This window comes from Boleophthalmus pectinirostris, unplaced genomic scaffold (assembly GCF_026225935.1).
Source record: "Boleophthalmus pectinirostris isolate CB_2022bp ecotype Guang Dong unplaced genomic scaffold, ASM2622593v1 HiC_scaffold_8, whole genome shotgun sequence".
Lineage (NCBI taxonomy): Eukaryota > Metazoa > Chordata > Actinopteri > Gobiiformes > Gobiidae > Boleophthalmus > Boleophthalmus pectinirostris.
The window spans coordinates 23,811,486-23,828,998 of NW_026571515.1; positions in this window are offsets into that span (position 1 = coordinate 23,811,486).

Here is a 17,513-nt window from a genome sequence, read left to right on the forward strand (position 1 = left end):
TGTTGTTGCTATTTTGTTTGTTATTAATTATTGTTTCAACAAATACTGTGATATTGATATTTTAACAATATATTGTGCAGACTTACTTTCATACTGCATTTTTGATTAGATTTTTAGCCCTATGGAGCTTAAATTTGTATATATAGTTTTATAGAATTTTAATTATGATTATTACCTTTATGCGTTTTTGTTTCATTTTTATAGAATACTCTTAAGAAGTTGCTCTTCTTAGAGGGCAAAGCAAAGCACTTGTGTATACTCAAAGGCAGGTCTGAGTCTGGAGGCTGCAGACAGAAGGGAACAGAGGGTCGACGGAGAGAGGAGGGAGCGCGTGTCGTTCCTAATCTAGTTTGTCTGTCGTAATCGTGTCAATGTCACTCTCAATCAGCCAGCCACAACTAGGGCTATACAACTTCACTTTGATTGGTCCAAACCTTGCCTTTTAAATGACCTCTACAGGGAAGGTGCGCAGACGAGAGATGAAAACACACACACAGATGAAGATGAAGGGGAGTGAGACTTTAGGAGACAATATGAGAGAGCACAAATTCACTTTAAACCTGTTACTGCCCCACCTGTCTGTCCATTTCACTTTCTTTATTTTGAGTTTTGCCTGTGACAGTTATCGATTAGCTGCTTTTATTACACCAGAGGATACAGAGATGTTTGCGTGACCCAGAGATGTAGAGGGGTGATGCTAAATTTCACTTACATCGCATACCTGCTCATTTGAGGAGAAAAACTCCAGTTAGCATGGAAAAGTTATTAAAAACAACCACTAATAATATTGCAATTATCCACTGGAATGGTACAACCATGGTGACACACACAAAAACATTGCCTATTTTCAGGTTAGTGAGAGAATCAGTCAATTCAGCCATATGTAAAACTTATTACAGAATCCTTCTATCTTTTGAGCTGTTCTATGGCTTAATAATTCTAAATGTGTTGTTGCTGATGTTGATTTGACAGATATACTTTTTGCCTAATATCCATCCTGTTCACTTTGTTAAGACAGGCTAGAGGTACTTTTCTACAAGACTGTTGTTAAATGAAAAGTAGTAATAGGAAGTTCAGATCAACTACTGCTTTTTCTGTTCCCATGAGCAGTGATAAACAAACTGATCAAAACCTGCAAGGATCAGCAAATCTACTTCCCCAAAAGAGAAAACATTACTGAACATACATAAAATCTGTACAGTGTACTGCTCAAAAATCATCACTCAAATAGAAGTATGAGTACTTTGATTCTGCAGTGTCATTCTTCATATTAAAATGTTGGTCTATTGCCACACACACAACCGTCTCCAGTTTGCCCCATTGTATTTAAGCAGGCTCCATTAAACCACAGGCAAATCTATAGCAGGGTTTTGGTGCTCTTGTCCGCCTTAAGCAGTCTTTAGGAAACTGACCCTGGATCATTTTGGGGGCCACAGAGCAGAAATTGTCCTGGTTAATGCTGTAAGACATTCGTAATTTGTGAATTTTGTTCATTGACAAAGGGAATAAAGTGTTTTCTCACTTTGATTCATCTAGAGCACACAATTTATAAGCAAAGATCTCAGTTCAAATCAGGTCAGTTTTCTCATTGTTTTCTCCTCTCACAATGTTTCCGTCTACTTCAGTCTTTCTCTTCTTCTGTCCAAAAGGGGCTTAAATCAACGTTTAGATTTGTGTGCGTGCGTGTGTTTGTGTACAAAACGGTTGGAATGGGTTGAATTTAGTGTTTTTGTATTTCTACACTGGTATTGGTATTTGATCTCTAACAAGTGCCTTTTTGCCTTTGCCCGCCTCTACATATTTTAGTGCTTTCTATTAACATAATATTTTGTCAAACATTCATTTCTACAGCAAATGGCCATAACGCAGTCAGGGACACTAAAAACACAAAAACTTGAAGTTAGAAGAGAAAGGCAAAACTTACTTTTCAGGCACTGGCCCAATTTGGCATTAACTGAAGCCGGATGTGTCCGAGTGGACCTCCAGCTGGCCCTTAGCCATTGGGCCATCCTCAGAGTAGAACCCTCACACAGTGTGCTCTGTTGTGGCCTACTACTGCACAACATATGGTCCAGGGCTTTTCATCTCTCTAGGGAACACACCCACACACTAACTATCGTCCCATTCAAACACAAGAATAAAATATTAGCACTAATATATTTATGACCATGCTGCAACCTCCGCTAATAATATAAACTGTTGTTATTATAGTTACTACTAAATTTTTTATAATTTATACGTTTTATTCTCTTTTCAACAAGTCCCACACACTTCCAGCCCACATTTACACCTAATGAAACACAAGACACAAAAATAGCATCACTAAAATAAATACATCTACTAGTTGTACAGATACTCCTACTTTTCTTGAGTAGTCAAGCTAATTAGGGATGTCACTCACAAAAATTAAGATATGTTTTACAGTTGAGTTTTTAGATTTAAAAAAAAAAATTGTGCTTGATTTTTAGATCAGCGAGTTCACCATGTGAAAAATCTTTATAAACAACTTTAACAGCTGTTGCATATTGGACGTTTCTAATAGTGAACAGTCAAATGGAAACAAAAACACACACATATTGAACACACACCCAGTAAGTTAACACATACACTGGTCTTTGGAGGAAACATTAACCAAAACCAAAAGAAGCCACAGCGAGTGACAGGCAGATGAATAAAACATGCTTCCAGGGCGACCCCTCTCCATCCACATCCACTCTACAGGAATATTGTATACCAGCAAATATTCCCAAGGGATTCTGCTGCAACAGGGCAATGTAAATGATGACCAGCGAAGGCAGGGTTTAGCTTTGATTCATGTGGGGCTGTCGAGGAGGCCTGTCTGCTGGACCAGAGTAGAGTGGGGCTGGCTACCATTAGATTTGCCAGTACCAGGACAATGTTATTAAATATATGCTATTTTTAAACTTTTTTTATAGCCATGTTTATGATAATGCTAAAAACTAAAAGGGATTCTACTTATGATAGTATCTAGTGCAACAACTTAACACTTTATATTTACTAATCTTGAATGATGCAGCCAAACTGTCAAAATCTTTCAGGCCTGTACAACAAAAATCCACAGTCCACTACGACTCAATTTCATTCAGCTCTAAATCAAGTTGCGGCCGAGCTAATGCATGGATCTATAGTAGTCTGGGAGAATTAACGTTAGTAATAAGATATCATGGCTCTGATTGATCCTTTATTTCCATGTCCACACCATAAAATGACCTGTGCTCCAGCACAGCACACCATCAGTCTAATGCAGCATTGATTCTAATCTGGGATATACTGGGGGTTTAAGATGGTCTCCCACTGTATAAAGGGGTTACGGAGGAACTAAATGGGTGTACTGGGTTGGATGTAAATACATATTATTTACTTAATTATTAATAACTGATTTCTGTAATGAATAACTGCATTTTATAATACTGTAATATAGGGAAATTTACAAGTGTAAGGTCCAACCACATAATATTTCACACAGAAAATAAAAGAAATTAAAAGCATTCATTTTATTGCTCTTAAAGCTACCATCTGTAATTAGAATGGCTGCCCGGCACTGTTGTATTCTCACACATTACCACGAAATACTATCTACATTACTGTCGTCTGATATTATGGCAGCTTTGGCTTGACAGAAGAGGACCAGAGAGCACAGGTGAGCCTGAACAAAGGCTAGATGAGGAGAGGAGGGAAGAGGTTTCACATCCATCAAGCAAACTTATGTATGGTTATTTGAAGAACTTTGAAGATGCAAGCCCACTGACACCAAGGGTGAATGTCTTCACTCATAACTTGACCTGGTGTATGATAGAGACTGCTTGTTTCTATTTGTTTCCATGGAGATATTATAACTTTGCCTTGAATGTTTCTCCCTGGATAGGTGTTCTGGGCACATCCAACTGGAGGAGGAGAGGAGGTATATATATATATATATATATATATATATATATATATATATATATATATATATATATATATATATATATATATATATATATATATATACATACACACATATATACACACATTTCTAAAGTTTCTTTAAGTGCATGTTTGTATTCTGCTACTTACTAGCTACAGAAATTCTATATGGTAAGATCTGATATTCTAAACACCAATAGGGACAGGATGACCCATTTTAAATTGTCCACAGTCTTTGGTCAGACAGATTCACCAGTATTTGGACATGCCAACTCCCTGACGACAGGGCACTAGACTTTAAAACCATCTGGGGTTATTTAAGGCGAGAGGATTGTGCCAGGAAATTGGTCGTCACTCTAAGATCCTGCAATAGATTTGTAAACCACCAGAGGGCCGGTCTGAATCCCAAATCCCATCTTTCTTAACACACACAACACACACCACAGGCCAAGCACATTCCTGTCTGACTGAATGAAACACTGGACAATATCCCACAGTCATTAAAAACAGATCTCTTCAAGGACGAACATATGATGAACACCTCTTTCTCACAGACAAATGGTGCTTTCCATTGTATAGTCTCCTCTGAGCACACGCACAGTCACCCATGTTGATAGCTGAAGTGGAAGTCGTGTCTGAGTGGTAGCACTAGTCAATTGAGAAAAAGTACTCAAATAAATGACTTGTGGCACAACTGAATGAGATATTGGATATACTTAATAGTGGACAACAACTGCTGCAAATGTTTATTACAATTATGGATAATTTTAGGGCTGGGCACTTTATCAAAATTATAAAAGCTCTATTCAATTACTAATGTTGAGACGGAACATACAATTAAGTAACTTTAGTTCAAAATGATACGTTTTCTAATACTACTATGAAGTCTCACAAACATTACTCAAACAATATTCAGTTTATTCTACACATACATTTTAACAGTACAGAAGCAACTGTTATGGAATATTCCTGACTTTAAGTACGAGCTAAATTTGCAACTACTTTTAGCACTACTGCTTCTATAGAACACCTCATAAAACAAAATGTAATTAACAAATCTTATTGCAACAATACTTGGCTACTGTCTCTGAAAAGGGAACTGCTACTGGTAAAAAAAAAAAAAAAAATACTTGAAGGCAAAATAGGGAATCAAGATGGGTCAGCTTTGCCTTTATAACCTCTGGGTTGCATTTTACTCCATGTTTTTATACTGTTTTATATGAGCCACTGGAAGTTACAAGTAAATTAATGTGGGTAGCAGTAGTGAATTTATAGACGGAAATTAACATGATAGGGAAATCAATTGTTTATTTCATTGTCACTGTAACATGCAACAACAAGAATTGGCAATAACAAGAGATGTCTAGATACAAACACAGACAGACAAGTTCGTATGGAAGTGAAGTGAGTAATACAGAGTAATATCAAACAGGTGAAGTGGTGGGAACAGTACGGCAAAACCAGCTGACACAGGCAATAACAATAACACAAGATACAGATGCACCAAAATGGGTGCTCTTTTGAAACTGCACCAGGTGTAATCCATACCACTTCTTTCAGCAGACAATGGCTTGAAGAACAAAAGGCATCACCATGTTCACATTAGCGGGCCAACATCAAGACTATTTTTATATTTTAGTGAGTCACAAAGAGTCTTCTCCCAGCAGCATGTCACTGTTCTCAAATCAAAGCTATAGCGTTTATAGCAGACAAAGCTTTGAAAGTGGGCCATGGATCGTAAAAACGTCTTTATGTCTCTCACTGGTGCACTAAAAATCCCACGAAACAATGCATTTTGAGCCCGTGATTGGGATAGTGCATGTGTTACTGGGCCTATTATGTTCACTAACATCGCAAGCAGTGCTCATGTGTATTAGGATGTGTAGGTGTAGTGTTGATTTGCTCTTTTCCGATCGTTTTTTCTTTTGGATGACAGAACGCAGTAGTCTTAACAGTCGAGTAACAACCCTGGCTTCTTGAATGGCATCTAACCTAATTACTAACACCATCTGTTAATTATGTTAATACAAAAATGCCTTGGCAGCCCTTCAGATCCATTCTCTGCAACTGCATAGCTCTTTCGTATGAACACTCCTTCTCATGCCCAGTTAATAGTAAGTGTCTGTCCCCTTTCAATACATTCTTTTTAGGTGGTTGTGAATTAATTATAAACATTAATTACTCATACACCTGTCTACAAGCTCTAAAAACTAAACCAGTTGACCATCTCTTGTCTTAATAGAGTCTTTGCATTTACGAAAATATTTAATATTTTTTAGTTTGTCTTGTAGCATGAAAAGAGAAATATTATGTAAAAGTTGTAAACATAGTTCGTCATTATATTATAGACCAAGTGGCACAATCAGAGGAATACACCGGTCTCCAGGGACAGCCCTGACAGCTCAGGGAGGAACTAGGCCCACTGCCCGAAGGAGCACCACACACCGGGATACACAACAGTTTGGGACAAAAAGTGTTATTTTGTGAGGACTTAGCACTAGTGTAAAACATAAGTAGAGTGTTTTATGTTAATTTGATTGTGAAGAGATTATTCTGATGAGCAGAATCTGTTATAAGGTTATGGAAAATGTCTTCAAATTAATTCCATTATATCTGAGTGATAATTGGAAATACTCAAATATAATAACATTTTGTGTCATATGGCACAAACAAAACAAATACGTTTTACATTGTATAACGAGCTTCACATCCACAAAGTGCAAATTAAAACAAAGCATATTTTAAGACGTGGAAATGTGTTAATTTAGTTAATTAAATGTCATATTAGAGGGAAAAAATAGGAATTTTATAACAACACTTGAAAAACACATCTGCCCTTCCTACATATATTTGAGGTTGAATTGATTATTTTATGATTTATTTTATGGTGAAAAAGTCAGGAGTTCCATATTACTGGAGTCTGTATCCTACATATGAGCCATAAACAAGATAAACCCCATAAGCAGGTAGTCACAAGGCTGACAAATTGTAAGTAATATATTCACCTGTTGACTTGTCTTTGGAGCCACAGTTATGTCTCCTGGGGGTTTGAGCACATAAAAACACAGTCAATTCAAAACATGTTCTTAGAGAATTCCATGCATAGCTGGGTTTCCACACAACCACCCTCCTATAGCCCGTCACACAGGCAAACACACCCCGTGGACCCCATCCTCTCTTAGCCATAGAGACTTGCACTTGGCTGTGAATGTTATTTACAGAGAACCTGTGTGGAGAGTGGAGACAGGTGCATACTGGGAGGTCAGAGCACCTAGCGCAATCACTGAGGACAACCATAGCTGGAAGGATTACACCTAGTCGATGTGGAATTTTTTGGAATGGGCAAGATGGGCAGCCACCCAGAGCTACAATGTCTGAAGGGTGGCACAATAATGGCCAGAAAGGTCAGCAATAAAACTAATTGTTACATGATAGCACATCGAGAGCAAAAACAGTCAAAAGTTATAAAGTTATACTTGATTTCTGTAAATAAATATTATGTGGAAAATGAGGGTCCTAGAGTCTAGTCTATAGAAAGAGATTCATGCAGCAGAGTTCTAAATGCTGACAGTGGCCAAACAGAAGCCTGATGACAGCACACATCAAATACTTTGTGGAATGGAGGCTGTCAGATCACATCCCAGTTTTTCAGTGGTTATGTATCTAGCAAACAAGATTCACTGAAAGATTGATTCCCAAAAAGCTACGGTGAGGTCCTTGTTTGAAATCAGCTGGGACACTGATGACTGTAATAAAGAAGACTAGTTAGAGTGGCCCTACTTCAAGAGCAAGGTGACATAAGTCTGGGTTTAGGATAGGGTCTTGAAAACAGCTGCAGGTCTGTGGGGGGTCTGGGTACCCCTCTGAGCGCAGAGAGGCAGGAAAGAGGCCAAGGTTGTACCCACACTGAGGCCCCATCTGTCTGCATACATTCTTAAATCGATTATGATATAAACAACATCTTAGTAGATGTGTTAGTAGATGTGTTATTTTTGTTTGGGATTCCTCCGTTTGGATCCGTTTTCACACCAAACCAAATGAACCAGGGGAAGACCTGAGAAGGACCAAAGCTGCTGTGACCACAGCTTTGGTGTAGGGTGGCGTACAAAGTAGCTAGAGGTAGCTGAGCTAAGTCTGTGGTGGCCAGTGCCATTGTCTCGTGGGGAAATAGCGATACGAGATAATATTAACTCAACAGAATCCTCAGAAAGGTCATTCATGTTCTAATGCACAAGCTGGTCATTCTGACTATGGGTCGAAGAGGAGGATGATGTTCTAATTCAGGAGTATTCTAGACGAGCAATAAACTTTCTGCTACGCTGCTCAACTAAGAGTCAAAAGATAAAAATCATGTTGAAACTGAACTCTATGCTGTAAACAAATCAATTCAATCTTTAAGAGATTACATTATTTAACTGTTTCTCCAGCTTTTACAAATATGTTCTAAACTGAACACTATAAATGACAGTGTTCAAGCCACCTTTAGTAACTTGTTAATTATGCATAATTCAGGCCCAAGACAAAAAACATAGAAACTGCTAACACATAATTATGAAATGTAATGTTTATGTCCCAATACAAGTGTTGATGGAGTTTTGTGTGCAATATCCTCTAACAGATGGTTATATGATATTTTGTGGCCCGTGCAGGTCTTGGAGAGTGCAGTTGTCCTTGTTAGATGTGAGCATATGTTACAGGTGGTGTGTGGAAAAGCAGTAGAGAGTTGGCAGGAAGCAGTTAGTGGATTCTGCTGCCAGGGCGAGCACCAGAGCCAAGGTGAAATCAGAGTGGACTGTACAGCTGAGTAATAGACAAAATGTGTGTAAATGAATGAACAGCTAGATGTTGATTATTTAAACAAGACATATTCTGCTTTTTCTGGCAAGTTTAAAAACAAAAATATATGCAGCTCACAAAGATTTATTTAAAATGACTGAAAAAACTGCTAAGAATTAACTAAGAAGCACTGTCTCTTCACAGTGGTATTTCACTGATCAATCAGCAGATTTTCAAGTACGTGTTTTTTGCTTTGTGACATTTTTTAACTATACATATATTTTTAAATAACTGCAAGTTAGTATACAGAGCAGTAAGGATAGGGGTAAGGGGAAATCAGCAATTTTTTGAACACGTGTGGCTTGAAACAAACAGACATTTTAGAGATGATCCCATCGTCATTCTAAACAGTACTTAAAGAGCCATTAAACACCCTCCCGAAGCTTTATTCCGCCTCTAAGCAAAATCAGAAAAATCCTCTGGAGTGGGCGGTGCCCAGCGGGTTGGGGAAAGCAAGTGTGGGGCAGGCTCTGAAGCAATAATTGACAGCCGACTGACAGTCACAACAATCCAACATGGCGTGGAACAGTGCGCTCCAATTTTTTAAACAGAGTGGACATTTGTGCTCGGATCACGCTGTTTCCCTTTTCTCCAGACACAGCAGAACATGGCAGTGCCCAGCAGTGCCATGTAGGGGCAGGGGTGAGAGGGGCTCCTCACATACCGCCTGTAAACGCCAGTGACTGAGCTTGATGTAATAACCTGCATCTAACTTATTGGTGGCCGTTAGTCCAACCCAAAAATTCAAATGTATTTGCTGTAGTTGATCCTAAGGAGGCCGAGACACGACTCTGACCTAAAAGTAAATTTTTTAACAAACATGCACTAAAATGCCAAAATAAGTAAGGCCATAGATAGGTATACACTTCTATTTTAGACCCATTTACACAGTTAATCAGTAGAAAAAGTTGTCCTAAACAGTATTTCTGTAGCGGCTCATGCAGTGAGGACATCTAGACAAAGGTTATATGACCAGGGAAGTTGTATATGTTTTAATAAAATTAGATTTTATAATTTAATTTTAATTTGAGGAAACTGTATTGGCTTGATAAGAGAATCTAACACTGCAGATTGCTTGAATGTTTTTTACTTAGTCAAGGAAGGAAAAGTAGCATTGATCAAAGAGAACTTTTCAGTGTTATCAGGAAGATAAGGTTGTTCAATTTATAACATTTATAACGCTTAAAATAACATTTTAAGTGCAGAGCGGTTTTTGAAGAATTTTTCAGTTTATTGTAACTATTGTGTTAAATATATCTCATGTGTGTCCGGAGTGGGCTAATGGGGACCACTTGTGTGTGTGATGTGGTGGATGGCAGCTGCCTTTGTCTGCACGTGCTGCTACAAGTCGGTTTGGGGCCTATATGATAAATAGCATCCAGACTTTGGGTTAAGAGGCAGGGCGGCCCAGATGGACCACTGTTATACCCATCCTGCCAACAGTGGGCACATGAAACACACAGCAGAATGTCTATGCCAGGATGAAATGTACTGACATTTGGTCAATGATGCTTGCAGTTACTAGCATCAGTATTTTGTCTCTGAGGTCTGGTCAATTTTAATGTTTGAGAATTAGAGAAATCTCTAAAAATAGTATTCTTGTAGTTGTAACTTACATACTTACAGGAAGTAGCTTAGATTTTTGGAAGGTGTTCAAAAACTTAAACTGTTTTAGTCAGTGATCACACAAACAAACAAAAAAAGGTTTCTGTGAATGTGGATCATTACTCATAATTAACTATTTGGGACAAGTACATGTGTTTGTGGTTAACATATCTCCAATGCCATTTCAATGCAGGCATACTGAATGACAAAACATTATGATTCTGTGTAATTCCGGGATTTATCTTTGTATGTAACCTCCCTAAGAACTTCAGTTGCAGGAAATGGTTCTTGCTGAATAAAGATGAATGAAAGCATTTTAATTCAGTGGCTGTCTAATATTGTTTATAGATTTTTTTACTTGTTTTACTAAAAGAGTATCACCTGAAAACAATTTCAAACACTCCTCCCATTTCGCCCTCAGTACCTTTTACTGGAAGGGTAATTTTGCCCATCTCCTCACCTCTGTGGGATGAGGGAGTGTGGGTTTGGGTGGTATAGGCGCTTGGATGGGACTTTTTTCATAATGTTCAGCAGAGGGGTGTCTTCTGTCTACCACATCCTCTCTCCTGATCCAGGAAAACATACACACTTCCAGGACTTCAGCTCCCCCCACCTCCTGCCGCCAGACCCATCCTCAGCCAGGGACTTTCCACTGCTGCCCTGCCCAGCTCCAGAGAGGGCCAGTCAGCTGCTCTCACACTAATGCTCCCTGTGTCCGAACGACATCCATGCAGTCATATGCTCGAGCTTTTAAGATGTTTCAGTCTTCGATCCAACTAAAAAAGAAGTAAACCCGTAAGTACATAACAGCAAATGATCCATGTCTTTTTTTTTTTTAAATAAAATAAATAAAACTACTTCAGGGGTTGTTGTGTTTTACCTAACAAGTATGATCATCGTATACAGCCTTTCATGAAAACTCTCAATTAGAGAACAATCAAAAAATATATAATTACCACAGTTTGAAACCACTGTTATCTTTAACACTGTTAGCACACTTATAAAGATACTGTTTTATATTGTATATAGTACTATCACTACTACTATTCCCTCAAATCCAAGGAAAAATAGAAACTTAACTTAATATCATATCATTACATCATATACATTTAGCGAGTGTTCTGTAAAAATGTATTTAATTATTGAAGTATACTAGGTACTTTCCACATTACCATCAATCCAAGCATCTGAAATTCAAATCAAATGTGAAACTGGGGTAAAAGGAACAGTTTCTCTTCTCTGTCATGATATGTAACAATGAGTCAATGTCCTATAAGAACCTTTTTCCATATAGACTATAAAACCATCTGGATCCAGTGAAATTAACATTATACCATCATTTATTTGACTCACTCATTTAGATTATGTAACGCAAATACATGGTCCTGTCTGCTTCACCTGACGCTTTGAGCAGCTCCACACCGGGAAAGTACCTATTTCTTAAGAAAGCTGTGACTAAAATAAAGTTTGCCACAACATAAACATCTCAGAAGTCCAAATGACTATGGACTATTATAACTGTGTGTCCACTCATGCTGGTGGTGCTAATTCATGTGCATTTACTGATGATAAAACCTTGCAACAACATTCTAAATATAATTCCAAAAAGACAAACTTAGCCTGCATAACTGTGGATTTCCAGCTAAAGATTAACCATTACTGTGTTGCCCTTGACCATAAGTATCACACTGAGAAGCAAACACACAATCATTTATCATGACACACTGACAAACACCTAAGAACATATTCAAGGTTTTGAAATGAAAGAAAGTTCAGGTGCCTTGTGTGAGCATGTTTGTCCAGAACTGTCAAAAAAATTTAAATAAACGTGACTGTAACACCAACTAGCACTTGTGTTATATATGGGTTTAATTTTATAGTACAATGAAATAGATATTACTGTATTTTTTGGACTATAAGGCACAATTGAAATCCTTAAATTTTCTGAAAAACCAACAGCGCGCCTTATAATCCAGTGCGCCTTATGCATTAATTCTGGTTGTGCTTACTGATCTTGAACAGATTTTATGTGGTACACGGCACTCAAAAATCTGTCAAAATGTTTTAGTACGACTTTGGTAAACTACAAACCCACACCACTTGATGGATTGTCAGAGCATTACGGCTGCCATAGTCAGAAGCCTCGGGGAGTTAGTTTGACCAAAGCTGATCGCATCAGCGCACAAGGAGCAAACTGTTTTTTTCAGCATTTACAGTTTATGCAAATGAGCCATGTAGTTTTAAGTTTTGTTTCTGTAAAACGTAAACAAATGTGTACAAAGCAGCATTAAACACATTATTACTCAGTGTATATTTGAGTCCTCCTCATAGGAAATAAAAAAACTAATTTAAATGATCCACTCACATTCACATTCATAATACACATTCACCAAGACAGGGAGACAACGCAGGGCAAATTACGCCATGATCTGCCAGTGGATCGTGGATGTCTGGGCTAAGGGATCAGTCTCATGTGTCGTTCGTTTGTTTCACTTAATGTGCTTTATAATCGTGCTTTATGTATGAAAACAGACGAGAGAATTCAACATTACTGATATTGCACCTTATAATCCGGTGCGCCTTATAGTCTGAAAAATACGATAAAAGAACAATCTTTAAGATATTACCAACACACTCTTCTATGTGCTTATATAGCAACGTATCGTACATTGGTGTTGGATAAAAACTTTTACAATTAGACAAAGACAGTACACATCTGATCAAATTGCTTCATTAACCGTAAATTATCAAATAATCCTAAATGAAAGTGTGTAGCCAAAATGTCTTTGCTGGTTATCATACAACGGTAGGAACCCACTTTTGAAATTTGGAACTATTGAATTCAAAACTCAAGTGATCAAATTTATGACTTGAATTAATCAGATTGTCCTCATTACATCTTTTGGCTACAGCCATAAATTGTAATAACAAAAACACTGACTTTATGGGGAGATAATAAAGATAGTTTACACCTTATCCCAATAGTGACTTGCAGTAGCTGCCCATGTGGAGGAGGAGCAGTGCCCTACAGGCCCTGACAGCACTTCCAGTATGGTGTGTGACAGGACAGAGAGGAGGTCAGCATGATCATAGGAAGCACCAAAACCAAAATACCACAGAGAAGGACACGATCTGTAAACAATATGTGCCCATGCTCACACATATCTGCTTTCAGAAGCCAACTGACTGTCACTGACTCCCCAGCATCCCCAGATTTCTTTCTTCTCCACACACATGCACAGCCATTTACACACCAACCACATTATACGATTGACTATGAAAGGACATCGGGCTCATAACTCCGTTCCCCTGGGGCAAGTGGGACCCCGTCACTGTCAGGCGAAAACAAAACAAAGAGATGGGAAAAGCAAGCAAAATAAAGGCAGGAGAGGAGACAGGCACAGTGTGATTAGAATAAACGGGCCAAAGATGAAGGCAGCCAGGACAGAGGCTACTCGCGCTCCTTTAATATTATTGGGAAATCTTCTACCCTTCTTTCATGACTGAGGGGACGGCGGCAGGTTGGGCAGATTTTCTAATAACCGGCGGCCTGGGGTTATTGTGTTGCAGTGCATTGTGGGTATATGGGGGTATGTGTGATATTCTTGTGAACAGATATGCATTGGGATTCAAAGGGTACAATCCAAAGTTCGGCCACAAACCGCTAAAAAGTCACTAGAAAAAGTAAATGACAATGACACATAAAAGGATGTCAGTAAAGTTTAAAAGCGTTTAAGTGATTAGATTTAGTCGGAACAAGTTACAGTGTCAGAATAGTTACACATCCCAAATCCAAAACAACAAGGGTTTTGTATTCCATTTAATATATCACGTGATGATTATGTTTATAATTATGATTATTTGTGTCAAAATGAGTATGATTTCAGAGGAAATCAATTCATATCTCAAAAAATGTGTTCCCACTTTGTAATGTACAATGACAAAAGAATACAACATCTGTTAAACTAACTAAATTTTGTCACAATGTAACAGACAAACTCTGAAGTGGGATATTAAAACAACCACACAAAAAACAAACACAGGCCCACGATCTGAGGGAAGCCTTACATGTGGAGAGTTTGTAATCCGGTGATTCAAGAGCCAGTGCCTCTGTCCTTAGTGCCCTTACAACACGGTCAGATCAACATTGTTACTAACAGTGGGACACTGACAGTTTGAATGCAACTTGTGCTGTCAGAATGTATCCAGTTTGGTCCATAATTGTAGTACTTATTAACCAAGGATTTATAAATTATGGGTAAGAACAGAAAATGTAAAAAATATATATTATAAAGGATGTCAAACATGAAACACTGCTCATTGACTTGAGGGTAATTGCAGATAAAATACAGAAATCTTCTGAATTCAAATGTAATTTCTTTGGTTTCACTGGCACTTTTAGTTTCAGTGCCAGTGGATGTTTTGTCTGTGGACAACAAAATAAACTTTGTTTATGGAAAGTGCTGAAGAACAGGGGAATTTGGAGTTGTGTCAGATGTTTTGCGCTGTACAGGAGACCCCCACGTTTTACTGCCACCTTCTGTTTATCACACTACGAATTACAACACAACACCACAGTTTATTATATAGGAATGTAGAGCTGGAAAGACCCCAAGGACTGTCACAACCACACCAGGACAGACCTACGTCTACTAGCCTGATACAACAAAAGAATTCACATACCCAGCATTCTCTGCCTTCAATGCTCTCACGCATTATATGTGCAATGGGCTAACTATAGATGATTGCATTATTATAGTACATACTGTATTTCCTTACCTGATCAGTGAGAATCACATGCTTTCACATGCAAAACTTTACAAGACAAGAGTCAAGGGTCTGGGACCATATCCTGTCTCTTTGATTCCAGAGGGCGTGTTTGACAGGCAAATTAAGATTTTAGAAACTGCAGAATCAACAATCAAAGCACTTATTCATCTCACACATGGAATGTAGCAAATAAACAATACTGATTTGGTTTCTTGACCCTGACAAGGCACCGCTGTGAAGTCAAATTCATTTAGGAGACTTTATTAAGAAGCTCACTGAAAGAAGGCCAAGGGTTTGTGGCACTATCGATAAAGAAAGGGGTGCCTACTTTGAGGATTTTAAAATACAAATTATACTTTAAAATGCAGTTGAGTTATTTAACATTTTTTCTTTGCCACATAATTCCATACATGTTGCATCATGCACTTGATTCCTTCTGTGTTAGTATAACATACAGAAAAAAAAAAAAAAAAAAGGCTTTAGACCCCTCAAACAGGGCAGTACAGTACCCTTTAGACATACTAGAACCCTCCTTTTGGTTAGCTGTAAGAGTCTGTGCCATGCTCAGCCCACCAGCCTAAGTCATCTCTGCTTCCATACGATAGTTCTCCATAAATATACAAGAGTATGATACAACTTGACAAACCTGATGCAATGTGCAGTAGTTTCATTACACACTGATTGTGATAGTGCTCTGAAGGGTTAGTGACTTTGCAAAGAGAGCAAAGAGAGATAATGATTCAGAGCACCAAAAACAAAATATAATACAATATGTGAATATGTGGTTTTCTGTGAACATAGAAAAGATAAAAAAAAGTGACATTGTCATTTAAATATGTTAGGCATTAGCAGTTAATACCCCATAGAAGTCAAATACACCCTCTTTAAAAGGGACAAACAACCAAAAAGGGCACTTTGTGAAAGAAAGATGCAGAGCAAGAAGCAAGTATTAAAACCAAACACTGAATTTACTTAAAGTAAAATTTTGAAACTGAGCAAAATGAGTTCTAAATATGGGCTATTGTGACCTAAACAAAGACTACAACTGGACATAGCCTACACAAAATCTGGACTAAACTGAAAAAAAACAAAATGAAGCATCAGATCCCTACCCAAATTAGACCACAAACAGAATAATAAAATCAGTGAGAGTGAGAGTCACCAGTAACTGTCTGTACCCCGACTGGCCCCTCTATCAAAGTTTCGAGCACAGAATTAAACCAGATGCTATTTAGTCATGAGCTGGACGCTGGAGCACCTACCTGTCGACTCATACCGATGACCTCACCATGACTACAGTGGTTACAGAGTACAGCAGGGAGGGGGGATGGGTGTGGGAATGGTGGCGTGGGATCAAGTGACAGTGAGGTCATCGCTTGCAGATCCAAAGGGAGCGGGCAGAGAGTTGGGTCAGCAGATCTCACACCTGCATGATCCTCTGCTGAGTACAGGAGGACTGCTGGCTCCATCTCGAGCTTGAGAATAAACTTCACTAGAGCAGTCTTTTTTAGAGTATGACTAAAACCTGGATGAAAAAAAAGAGTAGAGCAGTGCTGAGTGTGTTTCCTGTTAAGAGGATACACATCAGCTTCTGAATATCTGACTTGAAGACATGAGTCAATTTGTGCAGCCAAGGCCATGTGTATTTTATAACAAAGAAGATAGTCTAAATCAGTTTTATATGGCCATGTCCCTAATGGGGACGAAGCACCAGTGATGTGGTTGCAACAAGCTGGTATAAAGTTATATTCAAGTTTAACTAAACCAAGCCAAAGATGAAAAAATATCACACAGCCAGCTCTTGAAAACACAAACCTGTACCATGAGCCCACTGGTCCCACTGCAGGCAACACATTTCCAGGCAGAGCAAAAATGCCAAGCACCTGGGAAGCTGCGTCAAAATTTAAATCACAGAAAAATAGTGTCAAGGTCAGGAAAATCAAGAGGACTATTCATCCCCGCCTGTCAATGCAAATTTTCTGGTTCAGGTTCAACAATAGATGAGTTTGAGTTTGACAATGTAAACAAGCCATGACTAAGAGGTGAATGGCATCAGTAGTGTATGACTCCTAAGGTAAAAATGTAGTGCCAGGTCAGGACCAGAGTTCAAACAATGTGCCTGTGTTTGAATTTTAAGTTAATGTGTGGACTCTTTTAAGTTTATACTCTGGACTTAGAATTAAAACCGAGCTGCTGCTTTTTTAACAACTGAATTATGTTGTTGGTATGTTATTGGGTTTTAGCTTATTACATATAACATTGGCCAAAACTATTGCATTATTCACTATTATTACAGCATAGGTTGCAACAGCCCTCTCAAAATGCTATACAATTTATATTTCCAAAATTTCCAAAATATTTATCATCCTTCTATC